Below are 12,377 nucleotides of genomic sequence, written 5' to 3'. Positions count from 1 at the left end.
AAAAGGATACACAAAGATCAATGGAACACAACAGAGAACCCAGAAATAAACCAGCACATATAGGATCGACTGATCTTTAACAAGGGTCCCAATAACACACAATGGGGAAAGGCTAGTCTCTTAAATAGTGTTGGGAAAAGTGGATATCCACATGCAAAAAAAAATTATATTGGATCCCTACCTTACACCATACACAAAAACCAACTCAACTCAAAATGGATTAAAGACTTCAATGTAACATCAGAAACTAAAACTCCTCTAAGAAAACATAGTAGAAAAGCTTCTTGACACTGGTCTTACCATGATTTCTTGGATATGATACCAAAAGCATGGAAACGAAAGCAAAAACAGACAAAAGGAACAACATCAAAACTAAACAGCTTCTGCACAGCAAAGAAAACAATCAACAGAATGAATAGATAATTCACAGAATGGGAGAAAATATTTGCAAGTCATCTATCTGGTAAGTGGCTAATTTCCAAAATATATAAGGAACACCTACAAAATAGCAAAAAAAAAAAGGGTGGGGGGGCTTCCCTGGTGGCACAGTGGTTAAGAATCCGCCTGTCAATGCAGGGTACATGGGTTCGAGCCCTGGTCCGGGAAGACCCCACATGCCACGGAGCAACTAAGCCCGTGCGCCACAACTACTGAGCCTGCGTGCCACAGCTACTGGAGCCTGCGTGCCTAGAGCCCATGCTCTGCAACAAGAGAAGCCACTGCAATGAGAAGCCTACGCACCGCAACGAAGAGTAGCCCCCGCTCGCCGCAACTAGAGAAAGCCTGCACGCAGCAACGAAGACCCAATGCAGCCAAAAATAAATAAATAAATAAAATAATATTTTTTTAAAAAAAGGGAAAGGACATGAACAGACATTTCTCTAAAGAAGACATACAAATGGCCAACAGTTATATGAAAAAGATACTCAACATCATTAGTTATCAGGGATATGCAAATAAAACTATAATGAGATATCACCATTACACACCTGTTAGAATGGCTATTATTTAAAAAGCAAAAGAAGGGTTGGTAAGGTTATGGAGAAATTGGAATCCTTGTATACTGCTGTTGAGAATGTAAAATGGTGCAGCAGCTATGGACAACAGTATGGAGATTCCTCAAAAATTAAAAATAGAACTACCATATGATCCAGCAATCCCACTTGTGGGTATATATCCAGAAGAGTTGAAATCAGGATCACGAAGAGATGTCTGCACTCCCATGCTCATTGCAGTGCTATTTATAATAGCCAAGACGTAGACACAACCCAAGTGTTCATCAACCGAAATGGACAAAGAAAATGTCTATACATGAAATGGAATGTTATTTAGTTGTAAAAGGAAATCTTGCCATTTGCAATAACATGGACGAACTTTGAGGACAATATGCTAAGTTAAGCCAGTCAGGGAAGGACAAATACTGCATGATTCCACTTATATAAAGTACCTAAGGTAGTCAAACTCATAGAATCAGAGAATACAACAGTGATCGCCACGGGCTGGTGGGTGGGGCGGGGATGCGGAGTTGTTATTCAATGGGTATAAAGTTTCAGCTATGATAAATGAATAAGTTCTAGAGATCTACTGTATAACCTAGTTCCCAAAATTAACAATATGGTATCGTGCACTAAAAATTTGTTAAGAGAGTAGATCTAATGTTAACTGCTCTTCCTACACACACACACCAAAAAGGGACACAAGAGAACTCTGGGAAGATTTGGATATGTCTGTTACTTTGATTCTGGTGATGGTATCACTGGTGTGTACCTACGTCAAAGCTCATCAAATTGTAGACGTTAAATATGTGCAGTTATTTTATATTAATTATACCCCAATAAAGCTGTGGGGAAGCAAAAGACTGGCAAGGATAGACACATAGATCAATGGAATAGAATTGATAGTCCAGAGACAAATACTTTCATGGTTAATTTTACCCATGAGTACCAAGATAATACAACTGGTAAAAGATAATCTCTTCAACAATAGTAACTGGACAGGTAGACATCCACATGCAAATAAATAAAACTGGACCACTACTTCTAACTATAGACAAAAAATAATTCAAAATGGATCAATGATGTGAATATAAAAGCAAATCCCATAAAACTCTCAGAAAAAAACGTAGGGATAAATCATTACCTTGGATTTGGCAGTGGAACCTTAAATATGATACCAAAAGCATAAGCAACAAAAGAGAAAACAAATAAACAGTACGTTGCCAAAATTAAAAATTTTTGTGCTTCAAAGGATAACATCGGAAAGTTAAAAGACAGAATGGGAAAAAGTATCTGAAAATCATATCTGATAATGGACCTGTGTACAAAATAAATAAAGAACCATAATAACTCAACAATTAAAAGAAATAACCCAATTTTAAAACAAAGCATTTGAGAAGGCATTTCTCCAAAGCTACACTGAATACAAATGATCTAAAATCACATGAAAATATGCTCAACATTTGTCTTAGTTAGCTCAGACTGCCACAACAAACTACCATACACTGGGTGGTTTAAACAAAAGAACTCTATTTCTCATAGTAGTAGAGGCTAGAAAGTCCAAGGTCAAGATGCCAGGATGGTCAGATTCTGGTGGAAGTTCTTCTCCTGGCTTGCAGATGGCCACCCTCTTGCTTTGTGCTCACATGTCCTTTCCTTCATGCACAGGCATGTGTGGGGAGAGAGACAGAGGTGTTCAATCACAAGAGAAGGGAATATAGGAGGGGTCAAAAGGCAACTGAGTCAATGGCAAAGGAATGGTCCAGATAAAAAGTCAAGAGGAAAGGAAGAAGTAAGACAGGGCAGGAGATAAAGAGTTGTATTGAAATGGAGACTGTAAATGTCTCTGCAAAAAGAAAGAAAAATGTCTAACTACAAACAACACTAACATGGGAGTACTTCTATTTGTATTAAATAATACAAAACAATATTTGAACTAGACTACCATAATCAGGCTTCTGAGTTGATATTTAAGAAGCAAATAAGGGTCTGAGTTAAAGGTTCAGGGTTCATCTGATATGTTTCTTTCACCTGCTGTGACTTTTAAACCATGACTTTAAGGAAGGAGAACTGAATTTTTCACTATGCTGACTACTCTCAGGCCCCACACGGACATCTACTGGGCTTATGTGACAATACTATAAGCAACTCAAATGAAAAGGTGGTCAATCAACTGGCAGGTCTGTCTACATGCCATGCAAACAATCGGATTTTTCCCAGATTTACTGAGATATAATTGATGTATAACATATGTAAGTTTAAGGTGTACAACAATAGACGCATATACTGCAAAATGATTAATACAATAAGGTTAGCTAACAGCTCCATCACCACACATACATACCTTTTCTTTTGTGTGTGTGTGTGATGAGAACATTTACGATCTACTCTCTTAGCAACTTTCAAGTATATAATACGGTACTGTCAACTATAGTCACCATACTGTACATTAGATCCCCAAAACTTATTCATCTTATAACAGGAAGTTTGTTCACTCTGACCAACGTCTCCTCATTTCTCCCCCTCCACAGCTCTGGCAACCACCATGAGTTCGGCTTTCTTAGATTCCACATAAGTGAGAACATGAAGTATTTGTCTTTCTCTGACATATTTCACTTAGCATAGTGCCCTCAAGGTACATCCAGGTTGCCACAAATGTGTGGTGTGTGCACGTGTGCGTCTGTGTATGTATGTATCACTTTCTTTCTCCATTCATCCACAGATGGACACTTAGGTTGTTTCCATGTCTTGGTTACTGTGAATAATGCTACAATGAACGTGGGGATACAGATACCTCTTCAAAATAGTGACTTCATTTCCTTCAGATACATACCCAGAAATCGGACTGCTGGATCATGTGCTAGTCCTACTTTTAATTTTTTGAGGACCCTCCATACTGTTTTCCATAGTAGCTTCACCAATTTACATTCCCACTAACAGTGCACAAGGGTTCACTTTTCTCCACATCCTCACCAGCACTTGTTATCTCGTTTTTTTTTTTTTTTTTTTTTTTTTTGCAGTACGCGGGCCTCTCACTGCTGTGGCCTCTCCCATTGCGGAGCACAGGCTCTACATTTTTACATTTTTGCTCCCACTGCGGACCACAGGCTCTACATTTTTACTCTCCAATGTTTTATGTTTTTCATGTCACATTTACATCTTTTTATCTTGTGTACAGTAAGTTCCCTACAGACGAACAAGGAATCGAACCCGGTCCCCCGGCAGTAGAAGCGCGGAGTCCTAACCACTGCATGGCCAGGGAATTCCCGGAAAGAAAGATTTTTAAAAGGGCTTTATTAGAGAGAATTCCAAATGTATACAAAGTAAACAGAAGAGTGTAATAAACCGCCATGTACTCATCATCCTATCTCAATAACTTTCAACATCCTGCCATTCTTTTTTTTTTTTTTTTTTTTTGCGGTACACGGGCCTCTCACTGTTGTGGCCTCTCCGGTTGTGGAGCACAGGTTCCAGACGCGCAGGCTCAGCAGCCATGGCTCACGGGCCCAGCCACTCCGTGGCACGCGGGATCTTCCCGGACCGGGGCACGAACCCGTGTCCCCTGCATCGGCAGGTGGACTCTCAACCACTGCGCCACCAGAGAAGCCCAACAGCTTGATTTCAGATACCAAATTACCTACCTCTTTACCCTTGAGGCATCTTTCCATATTTTCAGTTAATAAATATTTAATGAACACCCACTAAATTCAAGCTCTCTGTAAGTACTATTGATAAAGCGCTCAGGGTGGAGCGTGAAGGAGCTGGAGTGGGGACCACTGCTTGAGGAAGGCAAGCCCAAGCAGGACAGCATAACTGGGGCAAGAATAACCTCTAAGTTAACCAGGTGCTGAGGATTCTGTAGTAAGGTGTCATCAGTTATTACTCTACAGACCAGTGTTCTACCCAACTAAGTCCACTGAACAGATCCAAAGTTCCATTAGACCACTATGATGGCAAAGACATAGGGCCCGGCATAGTACCCGACACAGAGTAGGTACTCTAAAGAACCTGGTGGTGTTATACTTTCCAATAGGTAAATGTATCTGAACTTTGTGGATAACGTGAGAACTTGCACTCGTGGAAGAGGTAGGGAGATATCTTTTAAGAGAAAACCACAATATATATACAGTAGAAAAACTGTAGCCATTTTCCAAAAGAGCTGTTATTAGAGGTTACACAAGCTGCACAGAAAGGGCTAATAAATTTTAAATATAAATGTAAATACATATTTAAATATACATATATATGATCAGCCAATTTGGGGGAGAGACATAAATCATGTCTCAAGCCCAACGTCTTGTTTGTTTTTTCCAATGTAAACTGTGCAAAAAGGGAAACTTCAGTGAATCAAGCCTTCAATTTTACTCCTACTGGGAGTTTCAACAATTTACTGGTAATATACCAAGCCAGAGCTAACAGAGAGAGCCAGGGACAGATATTTTTGTAAGGGCAAATGTGAGGGAGCCAAATTTATGAGCCAACTTGCTCTTTAAAAGGGGAATGAACTTCGGTCTTAACTATCATATCCCCCCAACTAGCAAACACCTTCCCGTGGTGTTAATCGTGCGCATTGTCAAAATAAGGATCCTGCCACATTTCCAGCCAGCAATGGACTCTGGTATCAATGTCGGATGAATATCACACGGCCACCATATTTAGAAAAGAATTGTGGTTCGTTCTTCAACTGCTTCTAATCAATACCTCCAGAATTTATATTCTATAAACATTCACACTTTGCTTCTAAACAAATAATTTCATCATACGCTAGTTCTCAGTAAAAACTACAATAAGTTTTCACTATATATTATGGGAGCTCTGGCTATTCAGTTCTAAATAATGGCTCCTTTTGCTGGACAAGTAAATTGAAATTGATTTGTTTCAGCCGACTGTGCCAGAACACACAATGCCTGCTTACAACAAGCCTATTGACTTCTGCAAACAGTACTCCTAGCCTGTTTCCTCAAGGACTCCTGGCAGGATTTTTAAATCATCCCAACTTCTCTCCCCTAACCCCAAGAACAAAGCACCGATTTAAACAGGGACTCTGCACAATGTGAGGGACCTTCCGTTGAGATCAAAGTTGAGATCAACCAAACTGAGCCCAAGGTGAGGAGTGAGCCCTCGGATGAGGGACACACAAAGAGGAGAGTGATTAGAAGTCAAATCAACGGCTCATTGTGAATCACAAGGTGAGGGGAGAGAGGGACAGAGTGAGACAAAGAAAGAGAGAGAGAGACAGAGAGAGACCCACTCTTTCCCCCTTGGGACAGTGCCATCACGGAGACAGTTGAGGATACAGAAAAAAAAAAAATCTACTGAGATAACTCACTTCTGGAGGATGACCGTGACTGGCTGAGGAACAGTGTAGCCTGCTGGTAAAAGATCTCCAAAGATGTTGCACACAAACTCCACGATGCTTCCTGTGCTCCTGTCATTGAGGAAGGAAGGCCCGCCAGGCAGCACGGGAATCTGATTTTTACAATGATTGCACAGAAGTCTGGGGCTGGATTTTGGACAGAGGTTTCTTTGTAGAAGGATCCATGCGAGGCAGAGGCCAGCTGTAGTGATCCTCCATTAATGAGCTCCAAGACTCTATTATCTTCGTAAACGCCAGAATGGTTGTCCTTGGTCAACCCGGGACTTCTCTATGCATTTTAGAGTTTCCAAATGGATGTTTCTTCTTATCCACCGTTTTTCCCACAGTTGTGTGAGGGTGGCAGGGCAAGTATCTTTATTCTCATCTTAACTATTAAGAAAATGAGGCGGAGAGAGAGAGAGAGAGAGAGAGAGAGAAATCAACAAAGGTCCAAGAGCCTGTAAATTTCAGTCCAGAAATTTGAACCCAGACCTTGTGGCTTTAGATTAATGCTCTCCTCACAATATCTGCATTTTGTTCATTCAATCAATCCATTCATTCATGCAACAAACCTATATCAAGTGCTGACTCTGTGCCAGGTAAGGGGAGCTCCCACGTTGTTCACTCTCTAGGATTTCCTTCCAGGACTACCTCTTGATGCTACAAAGGGACCTAGGGGAGGGGTGTTCCTCTGCCAATATTAATCTCAGCATCAGTAAATTTCTTCCATTAAGACCAAGCAGGTTATTTTTTATCCCAGCAGAAACATCTAGTTATGATACGAATCAATGCTCTTTTCACGAAAGCCTAATGCCTGGCAAGAAGCCTCTCAAACAGCAAACACCACCAGCCTTCCCTCAATGGAAAACTGTCACTCACCAGACCTTCAAAAGTAAGACTCTCTAGGGCTTCCCTGGTGGTGCAGTGGTTAAGAATCCGCCTGCCAATACAGGGGACACGGGTTCGAGCCCTGGTCTGGGAAGATCCCACCTGCCACAGAGCAACGAAGCCCGTGCGCCACAACTACTGAGCCTGCGCTCTAGTGTGCGCCACAACTACTGAGCCTGTGTGCCGCAGCTACTGAAACCCATGTTCCGCAACAAGAGAAGCCACCGCAATGAGAAGCTCGCGCACCGCAACGAAGAGCAGCCCCCGCTCGCCGCAACTAGAGAAAGCCCACGCAATGAAGACCCGATGCAGCCAAAAATAAATAAATAAATTTATTTTTTTTTAAAGAGACTTTCTAAAAGATTTTTTTGCCCCTCAGCTGTGGGGCTGCTGTGACCTGACACCCCGCAGTGGCCCTTAGGTCCCTAGTCCCACCCACATGCATATTGAAGAGCCTTTTCCCAACACTGTCATCTAGAACTTTCCTGCTTCACCTCACCACAACTTACCTGCCCCTACATCCCCACTCCGTTGAAGCTCTTTCTATGCTAAGGAGGTAGTAAAAGTCATCTCCACCGAAGCTACTCCTCTAGATATAACATACCTGCTTTCTCACAGGAAAAGCTACTCCTCTAGATATAACATACCTGCTTTCTCACAGGACCCTGTGCCTTCACAGATTCATTTGCATAGTGAGTGTTCCAGGCTCCATGGCAGACTACAGTTGGGAGAGACTTGTCAACAGGGGAAGGGGCTTTTGGGTGCCACGTTCAATTCACAGCCCAGGAATAGGGCCTATGTCGCTTACTTTTCGGAAAAATGAAATGAACACGGGGTGATTGCCATGCTGTGGGGAGGTATGAGAAAGTGCAAGGACATCGGACCAATCAGGTGTGGGCCTCACAAATCCTGAAAGGATAAAACCGACGGTTACCTCTTCCTCTTAACCCTTCATTCCCACACCACGTCAGGCGCTGTTCTCAAAGAGCTTCTGGATGAAATCTATATTTATAGCTGAGCTCTTGTCAATATGGTCTCCAGTTACACATCCCTTGTAAACAAAATCCAGCCTAAATTGCTTGCTTCAATTCTAGCTTCTCCAAGGTCTGTCTATGACCTTGTGTTTCAGCAGTGGTTACTATCTCACAAGACTTAATGGCAACCATTTGTCCCATCCTTCCGGAATTTTATATACCATTTAGAACGTCACCTTTCCACCCCTCTGGCAACATAAGAGAGGGTTGGTTCTCCCACAAGGTCACAACAGCCATCTCACTTCATAGTCTGATTTTCAGGAGTTTAACAAGAGCTTCAAAAATGCACTAGCGAGAGAAACACTATACACCAAAATGGGTGAATTTTACTATATTTAAGAGACTGTCATACAGAGTGAAGTGAGTCAGAAACAGAAAAACAAATACCATATGCTAACACATATATATGGAATCTAAAAAAAAAGGTCATGAAGAACCTAGTGATTTGAAGGAGAAGCAGAAGAACATGGAGGGACCTTCAGTCAGTCACAGAGTCCTGCTGTCTCCCAGTCTGACGACTTGCTTTCCAAACTCTGCTGCCGCCCTGATCCAGGGCCCCATCTCCTCACACACCAATCTCACTGCAATTGACATTCACCTTCCTCCAAGGTTCTCCTCCTTTTTTATTTTATTTTTTTTATTGAAGTAGGGTTGATTTACAATGCTGTGCCAATCTCTGCTGTACAGCAAACTGACTCAGTTATACACAGACATTTTTTTATATTCTTTTCCATTATGGTTTATCCCAGGAGATTGGATATAGTTTGATCCATCTTGTGTACTGCTGTTAAGATTAGTTCTTTCGAAAACACATCTTTCGATGCGTTATTCCTCTGCTCAAAATCCTTCACTGACTGTTTACAGGACAAATTCCAAACTCCTCAGGTCAGCGTTCAAGACCTTCCATGCCATGCCTCCACCCTCCACCCTACTGACCCAACCCTATCTTCACGTCTTCCCTCAAATGAGACTTCTGCCCTGCCAAGATTAGCTTTTCATTGTCCTGAGCAGATATTCTGCTTACCACACCCTCAGTGCCTTTATTGCCGACTGCCTCTCCTACCCACTGCACTACCGAATGCCCCCTCACTCTCTTCTGTCTATCCAAGCCTAAACTTAGTGTTTAATGCCCCACTCAAGACATACCTCTTCCTTCGAGCCTTCCCCAATTGCCCCTACCCTGCCATGAGCGGTGTCAGGAATGCCAAATATCAGACCTCTTCCCAGACCTACAGAATCAGAATCTGTATTTTAACAAGATCCCACATATATCACAGTTTGAGAAGCGCTGTCCTAAACAACACTATGATTTGTAACAGTAAAAGGAAAGAGACCAAGATACCTACAACTGTCAATTGTGACAAACAACCAAACTCCCCTTTGCTTTTTTTCCCAACTCCATCTGTCTTCCATCTTTGCTACGTACTCCTTCTAGCTTGTGGAGACACAAGGTGTGAAATAAAGTTCATATTTAATGGCAAGACAAGAAAAATTGAGGCCTAAACATTTGCCTCTGCCCTTTGGCCTCCTCTCTCCCCCGTCCTGTGCATCGTGAATCTACATTATGCGTCTACCAAACCTCCCCCATCACCTCCCCCACCTGCAGAAATACCTGCTTGACCATAAAGAACAATATTCTCCTAACGTCAGCAAGACAACTCCTTAAAGATAACATTCCTTCTTGATCTTGTAAGGGGCCACGATGACACTTAGATCTGGACTGTGTGAACTGTCAATACGTCATTTGACGTACAGCCCTGTCTCAAAAAACTTGTATAACTGTGCCTTGACTTCTAACGGGCCGAACAGTTCCCGGAGCTTTCTGAGATGCTCTTCTCAGGTCATAATCCTCAAATTTGGCTCGAATAAAATTTTCCATTTCTTTCTTAGACGGACTGATTAATGTTTTATCGATAAAAGGAATCAGGAAATTTGTGCCTTCCCAACCATCCACAACCCACAACCTGTCCCTTACACCTCACTGGTATCATTTCAGGACCCAAATTCCCTAGTTTTGATTTAATCAGGCTTCCCTCTTCTCAGATCACAATTCCATCGAGTTAATCTGGCTGCCAGCTAATTATAGGTACACTTGTCTACGCTGTACCCCTCCCCCAAAGGCAGGGCACACTGCTGATGGGGTCTGTGCACCTCGGCTTGGGCACAGGAAGTAGTCAGCAAGGCAGGTTCACGTACTCTGTGTGAGGAGCGCTACACTTGGGGTGAGGCGAGGACAGTGTTGGGATGTGCTGGAGAGTGATAGGTGGAGGATTTGCTGGGATCAGGCTGGCTGCTCCTCTGTTTCCAAATCTTCCTATATACCCCACCCTGTGTCTACACTCTAAGAGGACATCGGTGCTGGAGAAAGTTGACAAAGTCCCTAAGACGTCACCAAAGCCACAGAAAACCAAACACTCAGAAGCCTGTTCAGGCTCTCTATATACCTCTTTGACTATCTTTCTGTTTCTTACTTTCTCACTCCCAGCCCTTCTCTCCCTTTTCCTCTTTTCTGGCTTTTAACACTTTGAGCTTGATGAAAATGGAATTCTCCAGGCACAGGGGGTAGGGGTAGGACTGTAGAGATCTCTATATCAAGAAGCACAAAAGTCCTTTACTTGAAGTCCACCCTTCTTTACAATTCACCTACTGTTCTCCCATGTATACCCGCTGCTTCATGATCTGTCATTCTACTAGGCAAAAATTTGGCATTTCAAGAAGCTGTAAGGTAGTCAATCTAGTCAATCTAAACTGTGGACTGTTTTTTAAAACCAGAAGAGGCTCTTTATTCTGCCATTCAATATTAACCTAAACTTGGAAAAGCAAGCATCGTATATTGAGAGGCTCTTATGGAATTTACAACAAAGAAAGGAAAAGACATCAGAAACGTACGCGGAGTACTAATTTTTAGTACACAAAGCAGTAGTCTAACAGTTCTTACACATGCCTGGTTCTCCTAGAATCCGAGTGTTCTCCGGTACAGGTAAACCATTCTCCTGGTCTTGAACTTGTTTGCAAGGCTCCACTGCTAAAGCGACCGTCTCATCACAGACCCCAACAGAAATCACAGCTCAAGCCACATCAAAACAAGTCCAATTCAAAGAATCTGAAATAATGAATTGTTCCTGCAGTAGTTTCCAGCACCAGTAGCATCAGAACTACCCGAAGCTCTTGTTAAATGCCCAGATTCCCTGGCCGCACCCTACACGGCATGCATGAAAATCTCCACATTGAAGGCTGCCATCCACAAGTTTGACAAGCTCTCTGGGTGGCTTGGGGAACCTGTCTTAGTGCTCTCCTAAGCCCCAGTCCTTCACCAGAGCCTCGTTAAGCTGGCTGCCACCGCCACTGCTCTCTAGCAGATGTCCCCTGGCCCAGACCAAGGGCATTTCCTATCTTCTTTACGAAGCAGCACTAAGCATCTGTGGTGACACTGAAGTTGAATGCCTTTAACAGGGTTTTCCTCTGAGACCTTCTACCTTCTCTGATTAGCACAGCCAGCAGCACAGCCAGCAGCCAGTGCAAGACTGGTCCTCTCCCAGGCGAGAGACCCGGCAGCAGACTCGGACCTCCAGGTTAAACAGCATGCTACGTGACCAGACTGAAGTCCCCACATGCAAAGGGCCCGACCACCAAGGGGACCAGGATATCGCTCAAGGTGGTGAACACTTCTGAGGTAGCCCATGGTTTCAAGGATGGAGAGAACAAACATCACAGCTGTCACTGCACATGTGATATTCCAAAATGCCTCTTTCTAAAATCCTTCCAGGCAGAAGTGTGGATTCTATAGAAGATGCGAAAGAAAAAGGTGTGAAGTAGGTGAGGCTTCTTTCTGGTGTTCCTCCACCTCCACGTTCTGTTCCTGCACAGTCCATCTGGCGGAGCCTGATGCCCTTGGGCCTCCCAGAGTGGCAGCTGACTCATGTGTTGCACTTGCCCACACTTGCTTCTGACCTTCCCTTCCTTCTGCCTTTGCCCTCTACCTTCCAGCTCTGGCTTGCTTCCCTCAAGGCTGTGCTCTGAGTAGAATGTGGTAGGTGCTGGATTATATAAGTAAATGTCCTTTTGGGTTTAAGGACAAGTTCAATTGGGCACTAATCTGAACTA

The sequence above is a fragment of the Pseudorca crassidens genome, chromosome X (assembly GCF_039906515.1).
Source record: "Pseudorca crassidens isolate mPseCra1 chromosome X, mPseCra1.hap1, whole genome shotgun sequence".
In the NCBI taxonomy this organism is placed as follows: domain Eukaryota; kingdom Metazoa; phylum Chordata; class Mammalia; order Artiodactyla; family Delphinidae; genus Pseudorca; species Pseudorca crassidens.
Note: the sequence above shows the minus strand (reverse complement) of the source record.